We start from the raw sequence: 12327 nt of genomic DNA on the forward strand, positions 1-12327 counted from the left end.
CACTTCAACTTTGTATTTGACACAACAGGATGACTTCTGTAGTGAGGAATTGACCAGTGGCTTCGACTTATTAACCATGGTGTTCATTGGGCAGTGTTCCCCCCCACTCTATCTGTCGCTGGTTCTCATTTGCTTCTCTATTTGTCTGTCACTCCCTCAACACCACCTTCTTCTCTCTGTCTCATTATCTCATTCAAAGCCCCCCACACCCCCACCACCAATATCAGCACACTCTCACAATACTGTTCTTTTTTTTTCTCTCTATGCCTGCGGTCCTTTTCGGTTAGTGACTGAACTGACTGGCTTGTGTGTTATTCCAAACAGGAGGCGGCATATAATAAAGAAGGAAAACCAGATCTGCTGATGACGCCATCCATGGCTATAGAGTAACAAGATGTGAGAGAGCCATGGAGAGTGAGAAAGATGGATTTGAGAAAAATGGGAGGAGTGGGGGAATTGTACAGTTCCTTGATGTTAATTGTGGCCTACTGAACTTCCATTCACCTGTTCCGATGCACTGTCTCACTGAAGTTGTAACATAATCAAGTCTGTCTTTTGATGAGCAGATTCGTCATATGCTTTGGAAAGGCAAACCCTCATCCGTTTTGAGTTTCCGTGGCAGGGTGTGTTGGAAACGTGATAGCTGCACCATTGATGTTTAAGTGTGTGATTCAACATGGTGACGATCTGTCTAACCTGCTAATTTGCTGAATAAAGGTGACAGAGAGGATACATTTCAAGTTAAACATTCTTACCATTGTGTTATGATCAGAAAAACCTATAGTTTGTTTTGGGGTCTTCTTTAGAATAAGCTTGAGCAGAAATCACTGGAGTTTGATCATGTTGTTGTCTGAACCCAAAAGTTTTCCACACCCCAGATTGCAGGTAAACATACCTTAAAGAATCCCTCTTCATGTTTTCTCCCATCTATTTCTGGATACAGGATAGCATTATTGTCTGAATGTCTATATAGTCCGTTCCAATCTGCCTCTTTGCATCCACATGATATGAGACAGAATTGTGAGAAATTCCCGCTGGAAGACTGACCCTACTTTGAACCTTTACTTGCTTTGACAGATTTCTGTAACATGAGCCTTTCATTTCAGAGGTTGCCTCACTCGTCTTAATGTGTTGTGTCATTCACTGCAAATAGACTGCAGTAAAAAAAGATCAAGTCCAGCTCTATTAATGTGATTTGATGAGTGCATTTTGGGTATTTGTTCAGTGTGGTGTCATTGATATAACGTAGTTGGTGATTATGTGTCTATACAGGACCCATTTGTGAGATAAAGTTAGCTTTAGTGGCGATAACGGGGCTGCAGAAAGAGACATTGTTTTGGCCTGGAGTGTTTTCAAAGACAGTTCTAATAACTAAGTGGGTCATGCCTCTGTGTGTTCTACAATCAATTTACTAGAATTCCCATTGCGCTTTTACTGTACATAGTTTGTCGTCTCCATCCAGTGAATGTACTTCTACATTGAACTATAGTCTTGTTGGTTGCAATTCTAAACTATCATCAAGCATTAGTTTTATTTTCCAATTATTAGATGACACAAGAGTTGAAAGACCAATTTCTTAGTTCTTGACAGTGCCCAACCCAATGCATTTTCTTCATGCAGCAATGAATTAACATATGCCACAAATGAACAATCACATGTTTTAATCGTGATTATTAACCATCAAATTCATAATGCAGGAAAAGGTCAAAGTAAAGTATTTTGATTATTTGTAACGATATGGTCCATTATTAATACTTGTCTGGCTCTGTACACATAACAGCCCCTTTGTTCTGAACAAAATGAATGATTATTGTGACCAAGAGCAATAAAAAGGTTTTTAATGAAAATCAGTACCCTAGTTCATTTAGGAGGTCATTTAGGTGATTGAAATTGTATTAATTACTATTGTGGATGTCAGAGAGTACAATGGGTGTTTTGCATGGGAAAATTATAAAGTAAGGAAATGTTAAAAGAGGAGTTTTTACATTGGGAAGAGGGTTATTGCAAATGGCTGGAAGAAACAGTTGGTGGTGAAACATTTGACATGGTTCGCTGCCTTGTGCCAACCCAGCCCAATTGGTCATGCTTTCACATTAACTGTCTGGCTCCATGTCGTCTACCTCCCCTGAAAGTAAGGACTGATACACACACAAGATGTTTGATGTTTTTGTCCTGATTTCCCTCCTTTTCGACCATGAATGACAAACGTCAGATTACCTCACGATTTAGAATATTTCAACCAAACATGATATTATGAACAACAGATTGTTCCACACTGGAGATTCTCCTGTATTTGCATCAATTACCAACTCTGGCAAAGTAAAATATTTGAATACTTTGCTTTTTATAGAAGGAACATTGAAATACTGCAGGTCCAATTACTACTAAACATGGCAGTATTGTGTTCTGAGAAGAAACTAGCATCCTTGAAGCGGGTGGACCTTTGATGCATTATTTATTATTTTTGACTTTGTGGAACTGTATTTATATAAATATACTAGATTATTCACTGCTTAAGATCAGCGTTCAGGATCTTTCATCTGAGGAAGCAAAATGAGCTATTTTATTTCATTTGCGCTGATTTTCTCATATCCCTCTGTCATTTTAGGTGGAAAAAAGCAGCTTCCGAGCTATGAGTCCAGATATCAACACTGTGTAGCAGTGACTGCTCTGAAGATGGTAAGCAAAAGAAGTGTTTTTTTTCTCAATGAAGCCAAGCTATTTGCAAACGAGCTAATTCCCTGGCATTTTGGGCAATATGTTTTAATTATTGACTGCATTTATGAATTTAAAATTTAGGAGGAATCAAATACTGTCCCATTTTAAGCAATACTGTCTGCTATAGGCACTTCCAAATACATTGGATTTTGTCCTGGCCATATAGTCAAGGAAGGAAAACAATCAAAGATCCGACTTTCATGTTTTCAATAATGCGCAACACCCCCAGGACCATAGCACCCCTGTTGTTTTTGCTGACGTTTTGACAAAAAGCAGACTCAGGACTATGATTTTGTAAAAAAGTCGCTTTGCCTTGCACTGTCTCAGCCTCATTATCTCTGCTATTGCCATGTCCCACACAAAAACGAAGGACATGATAAAAACTTTCATAAAATATCTCAATTTTTTAGTAGAAGTGGATGTAAGATGGAAACATCAGATGAAAATGATCTGGTCTGTTTTAGTAAATGGCCACATGATTTTTATTTATGCGGTCAAAATATGTGTGTGCGTGTGTATGTGAGTGTGTGTTTGGTAAAACGCATACTTGACATTATCTGAACCCTAAACCTCCAGCAGTGCAAAGCCTTGGCAAAGGCAGAACATTGCCATTGGCAAGCTCTTCAGGAAACAGCAAGGATGCTGGTGTGTGTTTGTTGTGCTTTGTGTTGCTAAGTGTGAACTTTATCTTGGTTTGCTTTCAGCTGGATGGAAAAATACAACCTCCTAAAATATTCAAGCCAAGACTGCAAAAGTTGCATTGCAAGTTGTTTAATTTATGTCGGATTGGATTACTTCAATTTGTATTATTTTCTGGGGAAAATCCACAGTTGTCTAATAGTGTGCAGAGGTTGCAGTGTATCCTGAAAGTGGTCTTTAGTTTATAAAGATTTTCATGAGGCTCATTCACTAGATGCAGCTGTAATGCTGCTCAAGACATGGCTACAACTTTACTGACCCTATCTCCATGACTTTTATAGAGGTAAAATATTTTCAAATAACTTCAGATGCAGCTCAAATGTTTTCAGTCTCAAGATTCCCGATTGATCTCTATCATGGCAGTGTGTCAGCCATTCAACCTTGTGTCTACAACTTTGAAGCCAAAGCAAGTCTCACCGCTATTATGCAATATTATTCCAGATAGAGTTTCCTCCAAAGTAATTAATTGACTCATTGAGAGGGAAAAAAAATGCCATTAAGTCTTTGTTTATGCAGGACCAAGAGGAGACAGACTTTTTAAGGGCAATAACAAGTGAATATGGCTTGGTTCTGACATCAAAAGGCATGTCATATAATAATACGCTTGTGCAGAGGATATCCTCCTCTTCCAAAAGTGATAAAAACTGTGAATGATTACCTGTCAAGACATTTCAAGTTTTAGTGCTAATTGCCAAACCTCTATATTTCTGTCAAGTGAGTGTTCCAGTAGCTGTAGTGTTAAGCCATTAAAAGGAAATAGGTTTGTTTGAACTTCAGTATGCTGTCTATAAGATTTAGTGTAACTCTATCTGTGTCAATATAAGATGCTCAGACTATTAGCTTCAGCTGTCTGAGCATGCATTGTCTCAAGTTGGGCCTGACCAGTATGGATTTTTATTTCAATATTTGGAGGAACAAAAATAATGATTATGGATTACATTTAAAAATATATATTGCATAAAATAATTTATTGTTTTGGGACTTTTTAAAAACTTTTAGGTGTAGCCAAGCAAGCTGAAAAACCTAACATGAACACGTGACCCACTTTCTATTCATGTCAGTGAAATAATTTTGTTTTAAATACATTTAGTCCAATTCACATCCCTTACACAAACAACTTTATCCTGAAGGCTGACGCTATAAAACATTTTTGATCCATGATGTATGTGATCAAAGTACCACAAAGATGTCTGTCGAAGGATCTGAGACTTGTCGCTTGGCAACCCCAGAGCAACACACGCCGAGACAACACCTAATATTTGAACAAGATACAGTCGCTACACTGCTTCCTCTTTAAAAGTTCTGTAAAATCAACAACTAATATGCTTTATACCGCAAAGGGAAGTTATAATGACAATAATGGAGGCTCATATGTATGTGGGTTAAGAACCATGTGTGTTTGTGGGAGGCAGGAGACAGAGTCGAGGAGGCCTGACTTTTAATTATTTACAGCTGAGCAACTGAAACTCCTCACTCTCAGTCGTGTCACTCTACCCTATAATCCAGAGTTGGGTTATAAACACAATTAAAGTTTCCAACTCTCTTGTTCTCATCCTGGGTGGCCTAGGTTTGCTAGTTTGAGTGTGCACGTATAGTTGCCTGTATATTTATGCTCATTCACCTTTGCAGACAAATGTCTCGAAGGGTATATAGTACTTATAAAACCCTGTCACCAACTATGACCCAAATTGTTTATTTAACCTCTTTGGACTTTATTTGTCAACCAAAAGGATCATATCAGTGTCTGATTTATAGTGGGAATAAAATTTCTACACTGGTTTGATGAATTACTACACGGTGGATAACATATACATACTTTTTATTAATAACTAATGAATGCAGTTTTTGTTCAGAGCCTCATACTCTCATTATTCTTTTTTGTTGTTGCAAGTCTTGGTTAACATTGATCACAAGTTGGCAGCTTGTTAACTATGAAAGGATAAAAAAATACGAAACAAGAACTTTTAAAAATTTTTTAACTACTTTGCCCACATTATTGACTATATTGTAGAGACATTATTATTAAGTCAGTTTAAAATTTTGTGGTGACTTTGGAAAGAAGTTGAAAGGTAAGGGCTTAAGGGGAACTGCTAACACTACCTTTGAGTATATCGTCTCTTGCTACATATATGGATTGTGGGTGGGCTCAAACATCTCACTCTGAGAGCAAGAGAGGTGAGCTGTCTGAGGGAAAAAAACATCCATTCTCTGAAGTCCCTAAATCAACATGAGACTGTTATTTATGTACTCTTTAAGGTGAAGCTTTTAGTCTCCGTAGCCTTCTTTTTAGTATCTCACATTTGCCGTCTGCTTTTAACATTCCCTTCTTACTATGTGATAAAATAAGCTGTCTTGGTTAACTTTCACTGAAGTTAATGATTTATAAAAAGGTGTTGGCAGATTAAATTATCACCTTGTGAAAGGACCCATTGATATCCCATATGGGAACCTCACACGTCTGCAGCAAAGCTCAACTCCTCTCCACCCCTTCAAATTTAAGTTCAACACTGCTATAAAGTTTTGGAGGTGTAGCATGTTGGCAGGACAAACTTAAATGCTGAGTTGTGATAGGTGAACTTTCAATGAAATATGTCATATATGCCTTTGGGTATTGAAAATAGAATGATCAAACCTACTATAAATGCTGCAAGATACAAATTATAGGTTTATGGTGTATATGATGAAAGACTGTCTTTAAAGCTATAACTTCCTTAAATGCTTTTTCTACGTGTGCAGGTTAAACATGCAGACCATAAATCACTTAACCACTGGTTCAACTTTTGAAGCTTTCTGTTCATGCATCTGTTTTGCCAATTCCCCTTAAGAACATCATAAGATGAAAAATTCCCAAGATAAAAGACCAGATATTGAGCCAGCGTAATATGACAGCTAAATTGACAGCATTGGACCCACTGAGCTGGCTGTTCAGAGGATCTAATGAAAGATTTCTTTGAGAGGCCATGTCAGCAGGTGAAATATATATGCTCCTTCTTCATATCACCTTGGGCACCACCTGTCCACCACTATTCTGCCGCCTTTCCCTTCCTGAGTTGCAAAGAGCTGGGTATGCTTTGATAGCCATTGTACTTGTCAGCCTCTCTCTATCTGCCAGCTATCTTACCTATCCATCTACTTTAGCATCTTACCTATTGATTCAAATACTCGTCAACACAATAAAACAGATTATCAAACTACCTACATACCTAAACCAATCACCGAGCTACCAGTAACCATTTAACAATCGGATACAATGTTATTCAGAAATTTATTTATACTCAGTGAAGAAAGTCAGGTGGCGGGGTCAAATGTTTTCTTCCTCCAGGGTGGGCATAACAGAAAATAACAGAGAAGCACTGCTTTAGGGTAACAGGGGTGCTGCAGCCGATTTAGACAAGGTCAGTCAAATCCCCAACTTAAATCCTATAAGGGCTGCATTTTACCTGCCAAAAAGAAGGTTGAAGGGAGCAACACCTCAAAATAAACCACAACTGAAAGTGGTGAATGTTTGGAAAAGCATCTGTAGAAAAGAATGGTTCATGCTTGATGCAATAAAATTATATTCATCTATCTGCTACTAGCTACCTTAGAATTCCCTTTGTTGTCACATTAAAGGGTTGTTGCTTATATTTGCATTTTTATTTTAAAATGCCTCCTCTGCTATTGGCGCCATATTTAGTGTAGCAGACTCTCCAGAGAACAGTGTTTGGCATGTAAAGGGGCGGGTTTGTGTTTTGGATCAGTCTTGGCTACATGGAGTTTGCTGATTAGATTTCTAAAACTCACATAATATTTCAAAGTGCCATTTCATCAGCCACTAATAATGCAAGTTATTATTGATACGCCTGGATATATTAAAGGTTAAAATCCCACACCTAATAAAATCTCAGGTGCAAAGCACCAAATCAAGAATCAAATTAATGACCAGAGTCAAATACAAAATAAGTGACTATATGTTCTCTTTTCCAATTCCGTTTGGCTGAATAGATACCACTCTTCAGATGGCAGCTGAAGACAAAATTGTATATTTCACCACGTTGCACCCCCCCCCCCCCACCCCCCCCCCCCCCACACACACCCTGCACCACACCCCATCAGCCTCCCCCTGAGCAAGTGGGAGACAATATGTTGTTCCAATATGCTAATTATTCATTAAGGATTCTGTGAAATTGAGTGTGTGAGATCATCTCATCATTAAAAGTTAGCATTTGCGAGTATGCTAATCACGCCAGATGGAATCATTCTTGTTTGTGGGGGGGAAAAAAACTCCCCTTCCTTTTAATGTTTTCAGTATTAAAAAACGTGTATAGTCTTGGTGATACGAATTCCGCAAATGTCAAACAAACTCTTCATATAATTTTAAGATGATTCCATTGGAAAGTTTCCTCTTACTATATGTTACTTATATCAAGAATGTAAACTATTTTTCTTGTTATGAGCAATTATCAATAAAGGATGATAAATACTGAAAGAAAAAAAATGGGTGCCATTCTATGTACATAAGTACATTTTTGCATCAATCAATCAATCCGTTATTTTGAGCTATATGCAATGTTACATCTTACATCCAATAGTTTCATTACACTGTACAGAAATTTAAAGCAATATGCAAGCATTCAGGCATTCGACTATTGAAGTATTGTTGACTAAAGCGCAATTATAAAGTGTAAAGAATGGTTGAGTTTTTCATTTTTACTGGAAAACCTTTTACCGTAATTTCCGGTGTATAAGCCGCACCGTTGTATAAGTGACCAAAATGAGCAAAAATAATTGAATTTAAATGCTGATTGATTGGGTTTTAATACAATGCAGATGGTCCAAACAGCGCCACTGCTTTGTGTAATCTCTGAGTCACATGGTTTAGAGCACAGGTGTCAAACTCAAGGCCCGGGTGCCAGATACGGCCCGCCACATCATTCTATGTGGCCCACAAAGACAAATTGTGCATCAAATTTGTGTGTCTTTACTAGAATTGCAAATTGTCTTCACTTTTAATATCTTTTTTTAAAACTACTTGACCAGTTTTTACTCGTCTCATTTGAAAACGAGTTATGTCAGTTTGTTTTGTAGCTTTTACTGTATATAATAGTGAAATCACGGAAAAAAAATCGTATATAAGCCGCACCTGACTATAAGCCGCAGGGTTCAAAATTTTGGAAAAAAGTCGCGGCTTATACACCGGAAATTACGGTATGTTTATGTAATATGAATATCATTTTAAGAAAAAAAACTGTTTTAAGATTAATCCAGTCACAATTTGTGAGTTTAAGATGCTGAAATTTCAATTTAAAAGCCAAAATTAAACAATCAGCCATGGTGCTTTCATCTATAAAGATATGGCACAAAGGCATGTGCACGCTTGCACGCTTGCTCACACACATTCAACCATTATCTTGTCAACATGAAGTCACTGTTCCATCCAACCAAATGATGTCATTTCCTTAAAAAACAACCACAGCTTCCTCTCCACAGTCCTTATCGGTTGAGCTTATCCTGTCGAGTGCCCTTGAAGGGCTTATTTTGTTGTTCCCTCATCTCTCACACATATCCAAACACGGTATTGCCTTTTAATCATTTTCTCCAGCTGCATTGGGCTGCTGTTTACTTTTACATGGTCTTTGTTTCACTTTTAGAAGTTATGCCAAAGAATATGAATAGATACCGCTTCAGTGAAGACCAGACTGTGCAGATGTGATTAATCACTGTATATGCGCGGACTTTCCTCTAGCCACTCCGACTGACTCACTGCTCAGTCCAACTAAATGAAAGCAGCTGACATTGCAGCGGCTTGTAGGAGCAGTGTTTCGTTTGCACACCAGTGTGTAGTAAATGTGCAACCACAGCCAACATTGATGTCAAACAGTCTCCGAGAATATTGAATTCCGTCTTTGACCATTTAAAGGCCCTGCTAAGACTCCAGGAGATTTATTCAAGTGGAACTTGTATTTCTTTTAATAAGTCCAGTTAAAGAAAAACAATTGAGAACACTTAGAAGAGGTTAAATGTAGCGAAGCACAGCTGTAGCCAGCGTGCAACAACATGGGTTGGGTTGTTGTATTCAGCCAATTTAATCACAGGCTAGATGAGCTTTAAAGCTGCCGGTTTGTGAAAATGAGTGGAACTTTTTCATACCCTCCTCACTATGGTTCTCAGGGAAGGTTGATATGGGCTTTGAGTTTGAAACAGCTACACACCCATGTGTGTTTTTACAATTCTCTACCACATGTGTTATCAGCTGAGCCATGAATGTGGGAAAGCCCCTCAGGCAGAATTACATCATGGCCTGTGTAAAGTTGGATATAGCAGTTGAACACATTAGGGTGGAACCCAAGGAAATGAGAGAGACTGCTAAAAATAAGGGAAACCAATTAAAATAAACATCAATTAACTGATAATGATTATTTACACATTGTGCTTTAACTCAGAATCCTCACTTGTTAGACAAGTTTGCTGATAGAACATGTTATTTGCAGGGTTTTAACAAGGACAGTGGTAGAGGTGTATGACTACCACAGGTGATGATGTTTCAATGCAAATTTAATATCCCATTTCTAAAACGTGTCCGAAGAGTGAGGATTCTCATCTGCAATTGTTTATATGAACATACGGTATTTTTTGTAATTTCCATCTATGGGATTTTGCATGCAATGCAATATCTCAATCATGCTGACACTCTTAACAGTATTGATGGGCTCCTACCTAATGTCCCCCCACCCTCAAGAATGGATTGCAAGATTCAGATCGATTTTCCTCCATGCAAAATCATTTTACACTCTGGCACAGTCAGCTGTTTAGTGTTGAAACAGCTTGAACATCTTAAGATCCCTTCCAATAAAAGCAAGGGTTTAACCTTGTTAGTATTTCATATGTTGTATAACATATTGAGGGCAAGATAAGCAGATGCTGGAGTCAAACAGTCATGCTAATAAAATCCCAAAATAGTTGCATATGTCAACATTTATCAAAAAGAAAACCACCACGTAGTGTGAAAGTGTTCCAAAATATGCTGAACCTAAATATGTTTTATTTGTTTTATTGGCTGGTGACTAGTCCAGGGTCAGCTAGGACAGGCGCAAGCACGCCAGTGACCCAAATTTAGATAAGTGGTATATAAAATTGATGCATGGGTGGATGGATAGACATACAACTGAATATAAATCGTTCTAACTGATGGCAATGGTGTAAAATACTGTTTGAGTTGCGCATGGAGGAAGATAAAATTGTACCCTTATACTTAGTCAATTACATAAAATGAGCAAGAAAGCCAGAGGCAACTGCATATTATCAAGAGGTGCCTGACTGGAATATAAACAGGGAATCAAATGAGATTATAGAGGATTAACAATGGCGATGATGTTTTTTATTGTTTTGTGGAAGTGCAAGTTTTTGTAATTGACCAACCGTGATAACTTACATTTATTTTATAAAATAGAAACCGAGAACAGTCTCTCATAAGTACGGAATAATAAAAAAAAAAAAAAACTATTAATTTAAGCATTAATATTCTTTTCTGGTCTGTTAAGATTTTGAATGGGACACGTTTTGGTGAAAATGTTAAGAGATTGGATTGGATTTTAAACCCCAAACATGTTTATTGTTGGCGTATATACTTCCTGCATCCAGCAAACAGGTTTGTGTTGACACGAAAAATCTGATGAGCTCATCAAAGAAGTGGTTTGACTGTCAAAAACTAAGGTCATAACCTCCCCCTGTTCAACATCTTAAAGGGATAAACAAAGCTATAAGGAGGATTATATCTTTGTTTCTATTTCCACAGGACTACCGTATTTTCCGGACTATAAGTCGCTCCGGAGTATAAGTCGCACCAGCCATAAAATGCCCCAAAAAGTGAAAAAAAACATATATAAGTCGCTCCGGAGTATAAGTCGCATTTTGGGGGCAATTTATTCGACAAAATCCCACACCAAAAACAGTCATGAACGAGCAACAACAGACTAAACGATAGCAACAACAGGCTAAACGATAGGTATGCTAACGTGACAAACACAAACAAAGAGCTGAGAACGGGCCTGACGTAACATATAGAGTGATTAAGGACACCTATTACATGAATAACATGTTTATAAAACCATCAGTGTCACTCCAATTCATTAAATAGCAACAACAGGCTAAACGATAGGTATGCTAACGTGACAAACTCAAAGAGCTGAGAACGGGCCTGACATAACATATAGAGTGATTAAGGACAACTATTACATGAATAACATGTTTATAAAACCATCGGTGTCACTCCAATTCATTAAATAGCAACAACAGGCTAAACGATAGGTATGCTAACGTGACAAACACAAACAAAGAGCTGAGAACGGGCCTGACGTAACATATAGAGTGATTAAGGACAACTATTACATGAATAACATGTTTATAAAACCATCGGTGTCACTCCAATTCATTAAATCCATCGATCGTTCTTTGTCAACAATGGGTGCGCACGGCTGAGGGCGCTTGCGCTTCAAAATATTCCACAGGCTCATATAACGATAGATAAACTATATTTTAAATAACTATAATACAAGCCAATAATATTATCAAACCATCCGTGCACTTTAATTCCATTAAATCCATCGATCAAATTCCTCGTCCTTTGTCAACATCGCCGCGCGTGCGCCCTGACGTCAGCCTCGTCTTTATTCCACAGATCTACTATATAACTATATTGTAGCGTTAACAAAGTACAAGGATAGACGTAGGTTTGGTAAACGGCTCTTTATTAAACAAAACAAACTTCCAAGCGTGTGGCGGCGTGGACTTCCAGACAGACCGGGCGTGCGTAATGGCCATGTCCGAGCCCCGCGCACCGTTCGCGGACAGCCACTCGGCCGAGCGTCGGCCCCCGACTCAGTAGAGACCGGGCGTGCGTAAAAGCCATAATAGTTTTTCAAACCTTCTATG

At 38.1% G+C, this 12327-nt stretch overlaps 1 protein-coding gene across 4 annotated transcripts in view; it reads left to right on the forward strand.

The window, feature by feature from the left end:
* cdkal1 (CDK5 regulatory subunit associated protein 1-like 1) overlaps positions 1-12327 on the forward strand; it is a 250989-nt gene that overhangs the window by 219588 nt on the left and 19074 nt on the right. For all 4 annotated transcript variants that reach the window (XR_007483875.2, XR_007483876.2, XR_007483877.2 and 1 more), the window contains one exon: positions 2609-2679. The gene's annotated coding sequence lies outside the window, so the exon portion shown is untranslated. The remainder of the gene's footprint in view (positions 1-2608; positions 2680-12327) is intronic.

The sequence above is a fragment of the Syngnathus scovelli genome, chromosome 9 (assembly GCF_024217435.2).
Source record: "Syngnathus scovelli strain Florida chromosome 9, RoL_Ssco_1.2, whole genome shotgun sequence".
NCBI lineage: Eukaryota > Metazoa > Chordata > Actinopteri > Syngnathiformes > Syngnathidae > Syngnathus > Syngnathus scovelli.